The 12733-nt window shown below is 42.6% G+C and overlaps 1 protein-coding gene across 1 annotated transcript in view; it reads right to left on the reverse strand.

Moving 5' to 3' along the window:
- PIGK (phosphatidylinositol glycan anchor biosynthesis class K) overlaps window positions 1–12733 on the reverse strand; it is a 98635-nt gene that overhangs the window by 62480 nt on the left and 23422 nt on the right. The gene's annotated exons all lie outside the window — the stretch shown is intronic.

The raw sequence follows: 12733 nt of genomic DNA on the forward strand, positions 1-12733 counted from the left end.
ACCTTTGGTCTGAGAGAATGAATCACATTTTTCTCATTCTGGAATATTTGAGATGAATTTGAACTTAATGTGGCCTAATCAGCCATTTAGTGAATTGCTGGCCAATTTAGCCAGATCCTTTAAAGATATAATTAGTCCCTACAGAGACAGTCAACTTTATTTTAGTAGAAATGCTAATCATTTCGAATTTGGTCAGCGTAGCTGTCACTGTATGCCCTTGCTCACAAGCACAGTCACTGCTTCCCCTGTGAATGTACAATGACACCTCATCAGGATACAGGAGATAATGATCAAACTGGGTACAATACAAATTGTACTTCTGCTCAGGTTTCTCCAGCAACTCGCTACTGTAGTGATAACCCAGAATTCCATGCTTTTAAAGTGTTGACCTTGCATGCTTACTTTGGTCGTCTGCTTCACAAGGCAAACAGCTATTTGAACTGGTGATATCTAGTGGTTCTCTTAAAACAGGAAGCAAGGAAACAGTCCTCTAGAAACTCACTTCCTAAAAAAAAACACCACATTGTACTGTGTTGAAGCTGAGGCAGCTCCAATAAGTACCAATACTTAAAAGTAATAGAGGCATAATGAGTAGGCTCTCCCCCAGGTTCCCCTAGATTTGGCGGGTTTTTCACTGGGCCAACAGTCTGTCAAAACCACATCTCCAAAGCTTTCAAGTCTATTTCATCTATTGGAACCATCACATGGAAGCCTTGGGAACCATTTCAGCATAGGTGATGTAGCAAACCATCATGTGTAAGAGTCATCTAGCACAAGGAATATACACACACTATGTAGAAAGTCAGAATAGGGGTAATGAATGTTAATGGTCATCATATGAATCTGCTACATTGTAATGAAGATAATGCAATATGCCAGATTAGTAAACATACAAGGATATTTAAACAAACAGGTTTTGTCACTACACTTTCTTTTCTAGAAGAGGTGTCTTCTCACCGAGCTGCTATAACCCTTACTGGCAACAAGCAACCCTCTGTCCTATGGTTTTTGCCTATTTTTCTAATTAATGCTTCATTTCCCCTTCTGTTAGAAGCATTTGGGGACAGAGGACTCTGCCTTAGTACTAGATGTTAGAAATACAGAGGCCTTCTTGGCCATTATTTTTTCTTCACTATATTTCTGAGATGAATGAAAGGAGGCATTTATGCAGCTGTACATAACAAAAGCAATCTACAAACAAGCACTTTCATAGCGCTTTCAGCTTTATTGCCTATATAAATTTTTGTAATCCAGCAGTACTATGGAAAGGTATTTTGATGATTATGACAAAATGAAATAAGACAGTAACCATGTGGTAACTGGAGGGACAAGATCAGAAATCTGTGCATCTTCCTGCTCCCACAAGCATTGCTCTTAATACTGTAGTCAATTTTTAGATCCCAGCACACCAGCTGCCCGTTCCTAAACTAAATGTTAAGAAGTTAAATTATCAGACTCTCTCACAGCCCCACAGGGAACGCAGTTCTACAATCTGACAAAGCAGGAGTTGTTGGGGACAACAAGAAACCCAGCCAACATACTTGGCCCAAAGTACATCTGAGAACCTTATTTCCCTGCAGCAAAGCCATTCTCTCCTGAAAGCTAATGCTTTCAGTATCAAGCATTGTTCCTGCAGGCAAATGTCACACATTCATTGCTACAAGGAACTGTTATCCTGGGTACTGCTACCACACAGAGAGGAATGAAACAGCTGGGCGCCTTATCCCTGCCATCCAAGCTCTGACCATCAAACTCATTCCTAAATGGCTGCATCTGAAGATACTGTGTCAGCATTTGCAGAAGAACCACCAGCTAAAATATTATTTCATTAACCAGAGTTGTAACTATTGAAACACCAACTTAAATGTTCTGCTTTTGATTGATATTAAATGACTATTAAAGGTAAAGGTACCCCTGACCGTCAAGTCCCGTCGCGGACGACTCTGGGGTTGCGGCGCTCATCTCGCTCTATAGGCCGAGGGAGCCGGCATTTGTGCACAGACAGCTTCCGGGAAAACCAGAGCAGCACACAGAAACACCGTTTACCTTCCTGCCGAAGCGGTACCTATTTATCTACTTGCACTTTGACATGCTTTCAAACTGCTAGGTGGGCAGGAGTAGGGACCAAACAATGGGAGCTCACCACCTCGCGGGGATTCGAACCACCGATCTTCTGATCAGCAAGCCCTAGGCTCAGTAGTTTAGACCACAGCGCCACCCGCATCCCATGAATGAATATTATTACAATATTAAATTGATTTTTGCGACACTTCCAACATATGGATAGGGTCTTTTTTTATTTTGTCTTTTATATTGTTGCTGGGGTGATACATGATCTAGCCATTATCTTTAACAGTTCAATTTATTTATCTCTTACATTTATATCACACCTTTCCATAAAATATGCCAGTGGCAACTAGACAGAAAGCTATCATGTTCTATCCTGGTTTTCAAAACACCTGTTAGCTTTAAATACATACAGACAAAAAAACAATCACTGGACTTTCTTCACCATCAAATGTAGATGGAGCTAACACATCTGTGCCATGAAGTGCCCGTCAGGCCCATCAATTAATCAATGTGAACATTTTAAATCACAGATAAAGTTTTCATTCCTCAATCTACACTTTAAATCTTGATCTCAGCCCGAAAAACACATTAATTGCAATATGAACACATAGGTGACACTTTTCTGTGCAGTCCATCTCCCTGCCTCCTGCACTGGATCATGATGAGATAGAAATCTTCAGTGGAAGAAATTTCTGAGCATCTGGAAGGTAATCCTTTAGGCACTCGAAAACCAGAGCGTAAGCTTTTCCACAATATTGAGACAGGCAAAGATTGAGAGCGCTTGCATATGGTTTAATGCCAAACAGAAAAATATTAAGGTTGCCCGCACCCTGCAGCTCTCTAGAATTTATGGTCATGTGCTCAGTTCCATTTTCTTCGGGCAGAAAGGAATAGCGTAACACATGCTGATTGCTAAGAAGCCAGAGCATGGAAGAATTAAGAGATGAACCTCAGCAGCTTGCTACTTCGCTTTCACTACACGAAGTGTGTGCTCCTGTTATCCCTTTGCTCTTACTAATCAGTGCCAGCAGCTTCAGTGGCAAACATCTTACTGCTGCTAACAGCTCAACAACAGGACAGGCAACTGGCAGCCTCTGGGCTCAATCTGGCCGCCAGCATTACCCCAATCCCCAAGACCACCACTCCCAATTATGCATCTCACTGCTCTCTCAGAACTCTATTCAGAGGGAGCAGCTGAGACGCATAATAAAAAGATGGCTTTGCCAAAGCCTTCCTTGCTGCTAATGCTGGAGAGGAAGGGATTAGAAAGGACTTTTCCTAAGGCTTAGTTTGCTGGGGGGTGGGGTGGGGGTGGGACTAGCAATGAAAATCATGTTGCTGGCTCAATTTAAAAAAACACCTCCCTGTTAAAAATTAGTTGCTCTACTACATGATATTCAAAGAGCAAGACTGTATACATGACATCCCTCACATCACACTATAGATAATCCAAACAATTACAAAAAATAGTAAAACAATGTGCTTGCAGAACTTCATGTGCTTCTATGTCAAGGACTGGCAGGGTGGCAAGGAGTGGGTGGCAGAGGCCACGGGGCCAGATGCTGACCCAGGGAAAGTGGGATAGAGATTAAGGGGGTTTTGTACCTCCCACCAGGCAGGAGCCAGAGCTGGAAGGAGGGCAGGATGCACCAGGAATGGAGGAAGAGACGGAGCCTAAGAGGGAGTGGTGGTAGAATCCCCTCCGTCCCTTCCTCCCCCAGAACCAGGAAGGGCTTGAAGAGACAGTATCATGGACTGGCTGGACTCAAGAGGAATGGTGGAAGGCACTAGGGACGAAGGCTCAGAGCCTAAGCATTAGTGGTGGGACGACAATGAGTGGTCAGAGGGAGAAGACGGAGAAGCCTTGGCAGTGGTATCGGAAGCTGAAGAGGTAACAGGGTTTAGCGAGCAGGGAGAGCCTATGGCAGAGAGAAGTCCAGAAGCAGAAGCTGAGGCGGAAGCAGGAGAGCAGGGATGCCAAGAGTTCCCCTTCCCGCCTGGTCTTCCCAGACCAGGAAGAGGAAGGAGCAGAGACAGGTGTGTCGGCATAGTCTCAGACTGCTTGGGAATGACCAGGGGTGTGTGGAGGAGATTTAGGCAGCTATGGGGAGGCGAGGGCCACTGAGCAGGCCTTGTTTCTTCTAATACAGTTAACTTCACTTACTCTGTGTGATTTATTGTTGGCTGGCTCCCTAACAAGACAAGCACAGCAGCAACCTCTGTGTACAAGACGTTGTAGCTTAATTTGGGTGGAGACATGGTTACACTGTTGCTCCAACCATCCAGTTCAGAGCACAAGCCTGGGGAAGGAATGTCAGCTACTTAGTCGCCAGAAGTGTATATGCATGTTCAGTGCACCTTAGGAGCTACTGTAGGTGTGTGCTTTGAAACTACCAGTCGTTTGTCCATCTTGGGATGCGCGCGCTCAGGAAATTCTACTTGAAAAAGAGCATGGAGATCATTCCAGGCTTTTTTTGTTTTTAACTTGATGCAGAGAATTGTGCACACAGGAACTTTCATTCACATGCCTCAATATTTCAAGGAACTTTCACACTGCATTATGGTTTGTCTCTTTGCTAACAACCCTTGAAAACAGATGCAGAAATTCAGTTGGTGCTCATACCTGATACCCTAGATATACATCAAAATTCATTCAAATAATCTCCACGTTCAATGGAATTAACACATGATTAATCAATTTACAAATGGAATGCTAAACAGGCAAGTTAAACCAAAGGAGTCACTTTGCTTGGCTAATGAAATTTAAAAGGGGCATGAAAATAAATGAAGCAGTATATAGGAAGCAAAGAATGGCAACTTTCAAAAATCAATAATATGTTTTGTTGTATACCAGTGGGAGCACAAGGCTTTTCATGAGCTAAACTGCATAGAGATCACAAGTGTGTGTTGCTCAACACAGTATAAATACTGGGCTTATATAAACACTCTTCATCAGCTAAGCTAACAAGTTTTCAAACCCTAACATAGTTAATCTAATTGAGTATTTCTCTAGTGAACTGAGGTTTATTAAATCTTAAATGCAATCTTATGTAACTATCTAGCTTCTGTGCTGTCCCTATAAAGAGGAATCCCATTTGGGAGAAGAGGGGGGAATAAGACAATCACTATGCCGTAAAAAGACTACATTAGTTGTTCTTTATGCGTTTGAAAGCAACTTTTCCCCTCAAGATGTCACTGAGTGGCTGTCGAAGAAGAGCAGACTTTGTATCTAAAATTGAGATCCCTCAAGAAACAGTTACCTCAATTGTGGCAAGAATAAAATGATTTTCCCCAACCCTACCCAGTTGTCTGATTTCCCATTTTGTTTTTGAGCTTCATTTTCCTATCCTATGCTTAGGTGTCAAGAGGTCTGGCAAAAAAACCCAACTTCCACCACAGGGCAAACAACTGCTTGGAAACTAATGTGTGTTAAACACCCCAGCGCCCATGATCTAAGCAGACTGGCAGTCCTTCAGAATTGCAATTCATTTTGTTTGTTTTTAAATGGAAATATAGCATAGGTCTTTCACGTAATTGTCGCTGACTGGTTGAATGCAGAGGAATGATGGGGAACCCCCAAGGGGGGGAAAGGCTCCGAGCTAGGGGATTGCTGCAGGGACGGCAATGAGTGGTCAGAAGGAGAAGACTGGAAGGAGGTGTCAGGGCTTAGTGAGAGGGGGGATTCTGTGGCAGAAGCTGAAGCAAGAGAGGAAGGAGACCAGGAGGCAGAGATGAGTCCAGCTGGAGAAGCAGCAAGTCCAGCAGGTTATTTTCTCCCTTCCAATGAAAATGAACACATACACAGAAAGAGAGAGAGAGCTTTAAACATTCCTCTTAATTTGTTCATTTTGTCATATTCTAAGAGGGGTGGGGAACCTTAAGGTCTGCTTTCCCTTAGGGGTTATGTCACTGGTCACATGCTAGACGTGGGTGGGGACAGAGTCACAAGTGAGTGGTGCACCCATAAGAAAAGCCCTGCTGGACCTTCGAGTCTAGCATCCTGTTCTCAAAGTGACCAAGCAAATGCCTCTAGGAAGCCCACAAGCAGAACATGAACTCTAAAACGCTCCCTCTGCTTGAGATTCCTAGCAGCTGGTTTTCAGAAGCACACTGCCTCCAAACCTTTTCTCTCTCTTTCTCTATTGGGCTAATTGTTTTACCTGCACCCTAGTAGGGAGGAGCAAACTGGGCACAACCAGCACATCCACATGCAAACACTGCCATTATAGGTTGCCTTCTGTGTCCGTGACACAGAAAAACAGGGCATAGATATTTTTAGTAAATAAATATTACAGGTGTCCAGTTTTTCATTTCCCCCCAACCATTAGAATATAAGACACATTACTCTGCAAATCCTGCAGAAATGAACACGAAACCAGTTCAACCATATCAATCTAGCAGTGTGTGAAGGCGTTTTGGTTATTTTCAGACTGGCAACTAACTCTAACATTGTTTTTCTTTTCCACATTATAACCTAATGCTGCAAAGTAAATTAAAAACAGGAACCATTATCTACAGTATCCAAATGTACTCAAAATCTAACCAGTCCCTTCATTTCCTTTTAAAGCTCTTGGGGTTCCTTCTCTGTCATTCCCATCAACTCATTTCCCTTGACTTTTTGCTATGCAAATTCCACTCCACAGTATTAATTGTGAAATGGTATTTGTTCTATTGATAAAATTGTTGCTCCTCACAGGATTTCTTCCCCATTGCTATTATATGTATAGTGCTGTATACAGCAGCTTTGCAAAGCCAATTAATTGCTAATCAGGAGAACAGGCAAGACAAATACCTCTGACACAGATTACAGGAGAGTCAAGCAATATTATCAGTGTTTAATACATGCACGCTTTTAATAACACTTTTGCTACACAAGATATTTGCTGCACAAATATTTGCTGCCTAAGTCTCAAGTACCACATCACCCAAAGTTCCATGTTCTTTAACTAAGTTTGCTCCAGTCTCAAAAAGCAGGCTTATGGGAAGCTACGGATATGGCAAAAATCACCAAATGTCAAAACACAAGTGCCATAGCATTATGTGTCATACTTAACAACATATTCATTCAAAACCAAACTATTATCTGACGGTTTACTACAAGTTCATTATCCAGTATAGCTGTAGAACATTTTTTGTGTGGGAGATTGTAGAATGATTGTTTTAAGTTTTCAAGACTAGATCAGACCATTTTCATGGTAGCTGCTGCTATCAGCCAGTAGTTCACAGGATACAATCTAAGGGCACACAAGGCCAAGGTGAAATTTTATTCATGGAAATACTAGATTAGACACCCCAAACTTGAAATGGCAGGATCCCACTCTGCTTCTTACATGTCAACAGGTACATCTCTCAAGACCTTAAGAGCCTCACCAGTCACTCAATGCAGTTCTGGCCATACCAAAAGGTAAAGGAACAGCGAATTCCTGAGGATTAGGAGCAGAGGCAACCTGCTCTGGGCTTGGTCCACTGCAGCAAGACACCTACCTTAGCACAATCAGTATTTATACTGCCATCCAGATCTGGATGCTTCAGAGGGAAATTCTGGCATGAAACCAGAATGAATTTCTGGAATCCAGAAATTTAGTTCTATCATCTATGCTTTGAATCAAGTTTACGGGTTTTTATCTCATCACATGCTGTTAATTAGCCAACCAACGCCAGGGTGTCTATGCTATTGCCAATACCATCTTGTTAATGGTCACTATAACTATTTTGCTTTAATGTAATTGGCACTGTCTGTTCTTTATACAGTTTCTCCGCCCCAACCCCCCAACCTTACTCTTCTCCATTACACACACACATACACACAAATTGTTTCCTTATTTGGAACTGTAGTTTATGCGTCTGAAGTGGACTCTAGTCCTTGGAAGCTTATGTCATAATAAACTGTTGGTCCTTAAGGTGTCACAAGACTCAAATGAAACATAGAATTGTAGAATCGTTGTGTGTTTCTTTACTTTCCTTATGAAACTAAACATTCTTGCCACCATTATTTAATGAACAGTTTCTAAGTTAGATTGGTCCCTATTTCCGATAAATTTGCTACTAGGTACTAAGCTGATCTGATCAGATAATGTTTGCTATTGTACTACAGGCTATTTCCTCATACCCTCCAAATGTGATAGGGAGCTCATGCTTGAAAGGATCACCAACTGAAATTTTCTGCTTGGCACAACTGCCATCTTCTGGTAAGACGTAGACATCTTTCACTCCGACCTAAAGCTTTTAAAGCAGATGGTAAGGAAAATGTACAATTTCCTTCTAATTACTAGACAAGAGTGTCATCTTTGGGATATGTGGCCACCAAGTCCTACTCTCTACAGCTTAAGTTTGGAAACGACTGAGTGATGCCTCAAAAATAAAAATAAAAAACACACCCCACTTGGTTTTTTAAAAACGCTGTCAGAGCATCTTTCAGGCATGACCTTGACTGACTCTAGAGCCTTACATACTCTAGATTTGTCTGAAATCATTATTCTTCTCTACATAAAGTTTACAGTATGCATAGGAGCAGCGTGGGGTTTTCCTGTTGCAGAGTAAGTGGTTTGGACTAATGTTTGCACATAGGGCCCAGAAATACAGTCCAGAAGCTTCATGTGAGTTCAGATATGGCTATATGACTGCTAACTGGATATGAGTATATCATATTATAGGGGACGTCCTCTTTGGGCTCCAAGGGGGCGCCTTCTTGCAAGCTGGAGGCACAGCAGGGCTTTGCTGAGGCTTTTCAGGTCTCGCACACACACCCTTCTGGGTTTCTGGGGCCACATGTATGCATGGTCACGTGTGAATTGAACACGTGTAAATGGGGGGGGGGTGCCTGTATGTGAAGAGCTTTCCTGAAAAGGTTTGAGAACAAACATGGTAGAGAAAGTATAGGGTGGCTGGGGAGAAGGGCCTCTATCGCTTTACAGGAACAGTTTACTCAGCAGCACCATAGTGAGAGATCATACCAGGGTAAGCTACCCCTGCCCTGCTGATGCTAAAGGAAAATGTAGCATGTGATTGATTCAGGAAACATTTGAGTCCGAGCTCAGAGGGGGGAACCAATTAGGAGAGCAAGTAGAGTTTGAGAAACAGAACAAGTATCACAATGGGAATACAAACTCCACATCTATTCAAAATTAAATGAGCAGATTATTTTTGAAAACATTCAACCAAGTGGAATGTCAACTTTTCTCCCACAAGTTTGTGTAGGTCTATTATTATCCTATTCATCATACTTCTAAATCTGTTTACTATACTGTCTGAGACTGCACACACACACACACACACACACACACACAGAGGCAATTCTTATACACGCATATGAAGGATGATATATTGGTATTAGCAGTCTACATTAATGAAGTACAGCCCTGCCCCTTCAATATAACATCATGTAGTGCAATACACTCCCCCTCCAGAGGTTACACGATTTATGGGCTGTAGCAACAAGGTGCAAAAATGCAACATTAAGAAAGCTGCTGGAATCCCTAGTCTGAATTCTGGTGCTTTAATGAGCTGAGCTACAGCTATAAACAATCCTAGAATTGCTTTTAGCAGAGACTTCCTGGGCCACAAAATATGTGTGTGTGTGTGTGTGTGTGTGTGTGTGTGTGTGTTTATCCTCCCCATTCAAGGTCCAGACATTACCAGACACTTGATATATACAGCAATACAGATCTTACCAGGAACAATAATGTCCTTCTTGGTGTGTTTATATTTTGCCTTCCCTTCATGGGACTCAAGGCACAGGATTCCCAGGTGATCTCTGGCCCAGACCCTGAGCTGACCCAGACATGTTTAGCTTCAGCAAGATTATTGCATCATGTGTCTTCAGGCTACAATGTGGACCCATTAACACCTGCTGAGAGTTTAAAAGAACTCCAAATTTCTTCTCTCTAGTTGGTAGGAATTGCTCAGAGTTTCAGACATGCATCGGCTGCAAGGAAGATGTGGCTCATTCAACAGAGCTGAACACAACAGACAAAGGAAGTACTTAATACAGCAAGACTATGGAAGATGTAAAACTGTCCACTAGCTCCAGTGGCTTTAAAGGTGAATTAGGTAATTTTTGAAAGAGAAGTCAATCAATGGCTACTAATCGTGATAACTATATATACTTTTCTAGGTTTATCACACACCTCTCAGTATTTGTTGCTGGGGAGCAGCAATGGGAGACAGCTATTGCCCTGATGTCCTGCAGGTGGGCTTTCCAGAGACATCTGGTTGGATTGTGAAGTAGGTGGACCTTTGAGCTGATTCAGCAGGAATCTTACGCATTAGTAGCTTCTGCCCATCCAATTCTGACAGGCCTATTCCATCAAACTTTAATATCCTTATATATGTACTTGTGTACTTGGGAGATTGTACAACAACACTTTTAGGTCACTAGTCTGATTCTACATAGCCATACTTTTTAGATGGGGAGACCACATAATTGACGCTCTGGACAAAAAAGTCATAGCCAGAAATTCCTCATATCTGCATTCTGCCCATTTTCAAGGAGATCAGAACAGCTTTCGTGGAGATGATTCCCACATACTGAATAGCACATTGCCTTTATGTTCTTCAACCTCTCCTCTACTCTAGTCTAGGCTGACTGAGTAGAAAAAATAGAGAAAGGTCTACATTCTATAAGCTTGCCCATTACCAAATTGCCAATGGCTTCCTTCTCTCAGTCGAATATTACTCTGGAACAGGGCTATACAACCTTTGAGCCAGTGGGTACATCTGGAATTTTGAGAAAGTGCTGTGAGCACCAGGCCCCAAGTGGTTGCTGTGGGGGTGTGGCATAACACAAAATGGCTGTCCTGCGGTAGGGGATAATAACTACCAAATGTCAAGAGAGCCACATGAAGGTGGGAAATCCTAGAATTCAATGAACTAAGGATACATTTAAGGGGTTACGTTCAATGTAGGAATGGCTAGACTTGAGCAAGAAGAGCAAACAAGTCTCTCATATACTATTGTGATGGCCTGGCTGGATGCTGTGGAGTGGTGGGTGGCACCAGCTGGGGAACCCCTAAGGAGCACCCCAGGGGAAGAAGGTTCAGAGCCAAGGGAATTGTGATGGGACAACAATGAGTGGTCAGTGGGAGAAGAGGAAGCAGGAGGGGGTGTCGGAAGCTGAAGTAGTAACAGGGTTTAGTGAACACGACGAGGCTATGGCAGGGAGTAGTCCAGACTCAGAGGCAGAAGCAGAGGCTGGAGTAGAAAGAGGTTAGGAGCTGGAGGGTCAGGCTGAAGAAGCCAGGGAGTCTCCCCCGCCTGCTGCATCCAGCTCCCCTCCCCCTGGGTTTCTTAGGACACACAGAAAAATCAAAAGAGCAGAGTTTAGTTGTGTGTAAACAGTCCGAGACTGCTTGGGAAAAGCCCGGGAGAGGAGGAGCCTTAGAGGGTGGTGGAAGGCAAGGACTTTCATTCCTCGCAACTGCCTTGTTGGAGCATGACCTACTGGGGAGAGCTGCTGGGAACACTAGGTCTGTGGTGTTTTGATTTCTTGAATAGAGAGTTAACTTCACTGACACCATGGTTTGATTTGGTTGCTAACCTACAGTTGACTCCAGCTCCTGACAACTGTGGAGTTTTATGGGGATACTTACTAAGACCTTTTGCAGGCACCACAGGAGGTACAGTCAGGCACAACACTGTCTACCTCTGCTCTGTACTGAGCACAGCCAATGAGGAAGAAAAATAGTGGGCTACGATTTCCTTTTGCACCTACATGCACTGTATAATGACCCTTAGCATCAGCTTCAAGGATCAAGGTCCATGAAGAGGCAAATTGCAGAACCTAAGGTAATACGGCTGCTCCATCCCCAACTCCCCAAACACAATTACTATTCCAGTGGGATAAGGATATGGAAGTTTTTCAATGTTCATATGTAATAAGATAAAGAAGATTTATATTATTTGCAGCATGAGGGAATATGCTACATGGAAGGATTAAGATCAGTGGCTACAAACTGGACAAAATTCCAATTATTGCTTTGAAAGAGAACCACACATTTGAATAATTGGCCATAAATGGTTTGTGTAAACATTTTGGTACTACATTAGAGGTAGATTTCTGTAGCGTCTAAGTATGTGCATGTATTAAAAGACTTTGGAATCCTTACAGCCCAGTTCTTGCTTATCCAAAGTCCTTCCAATAGATGGCAATACAGCACCATGAATAAAATCAATCTACTGAAAGTTTAAATTCTGTAAATCCTCAATGCTTCAACAGAGGAATCCATTTTAAAACTGTTTATTTCCATTGGACTAGCCTATAAGGTAAGCACAAGATTTATAGCGTTCTGTCTAGAAACAGGACACACCTTCCCATTAGACTGAAACCACAATGTTTAGGTAGTATATTGAGTTTGTGTGTCCCAGAATCAGAAAATCACTCTCATGTTGAAGTAGAAACAAAGAGCCTATATATGTATGTAGCTCATTCATATATGTAGCTCATTCATCAACTGATGCCTTGTGAACTGCCAAACTGCTTCTACAGAAAATATTGAGGTCCCTGTGGTGTTTGACCTGATTCACACATGCAAATCACCGATCAAGTTTGAAGTATGCCTGTGTGATCTCACCCCATGAGACCTTTCTAGTCCTCTATGCATAGGGCTAGTAATGGACATACTGGTACCTTAGCACAATACTGGTGTCCCCTCTGCACCACAGCCTT

Source organism: Podarcis liolepis, assembly GCF_965112155.1.
Source record: "Podarcis liolepis genome assembly, chromosome: 6".
Taxonomy (NCBI): domain Eukaryota; kingdom Metazoa; phylum Chordata; class Lepidosauria; order Squamata; family Lacertidae; genus Podarcis; species Podarcis liolepis.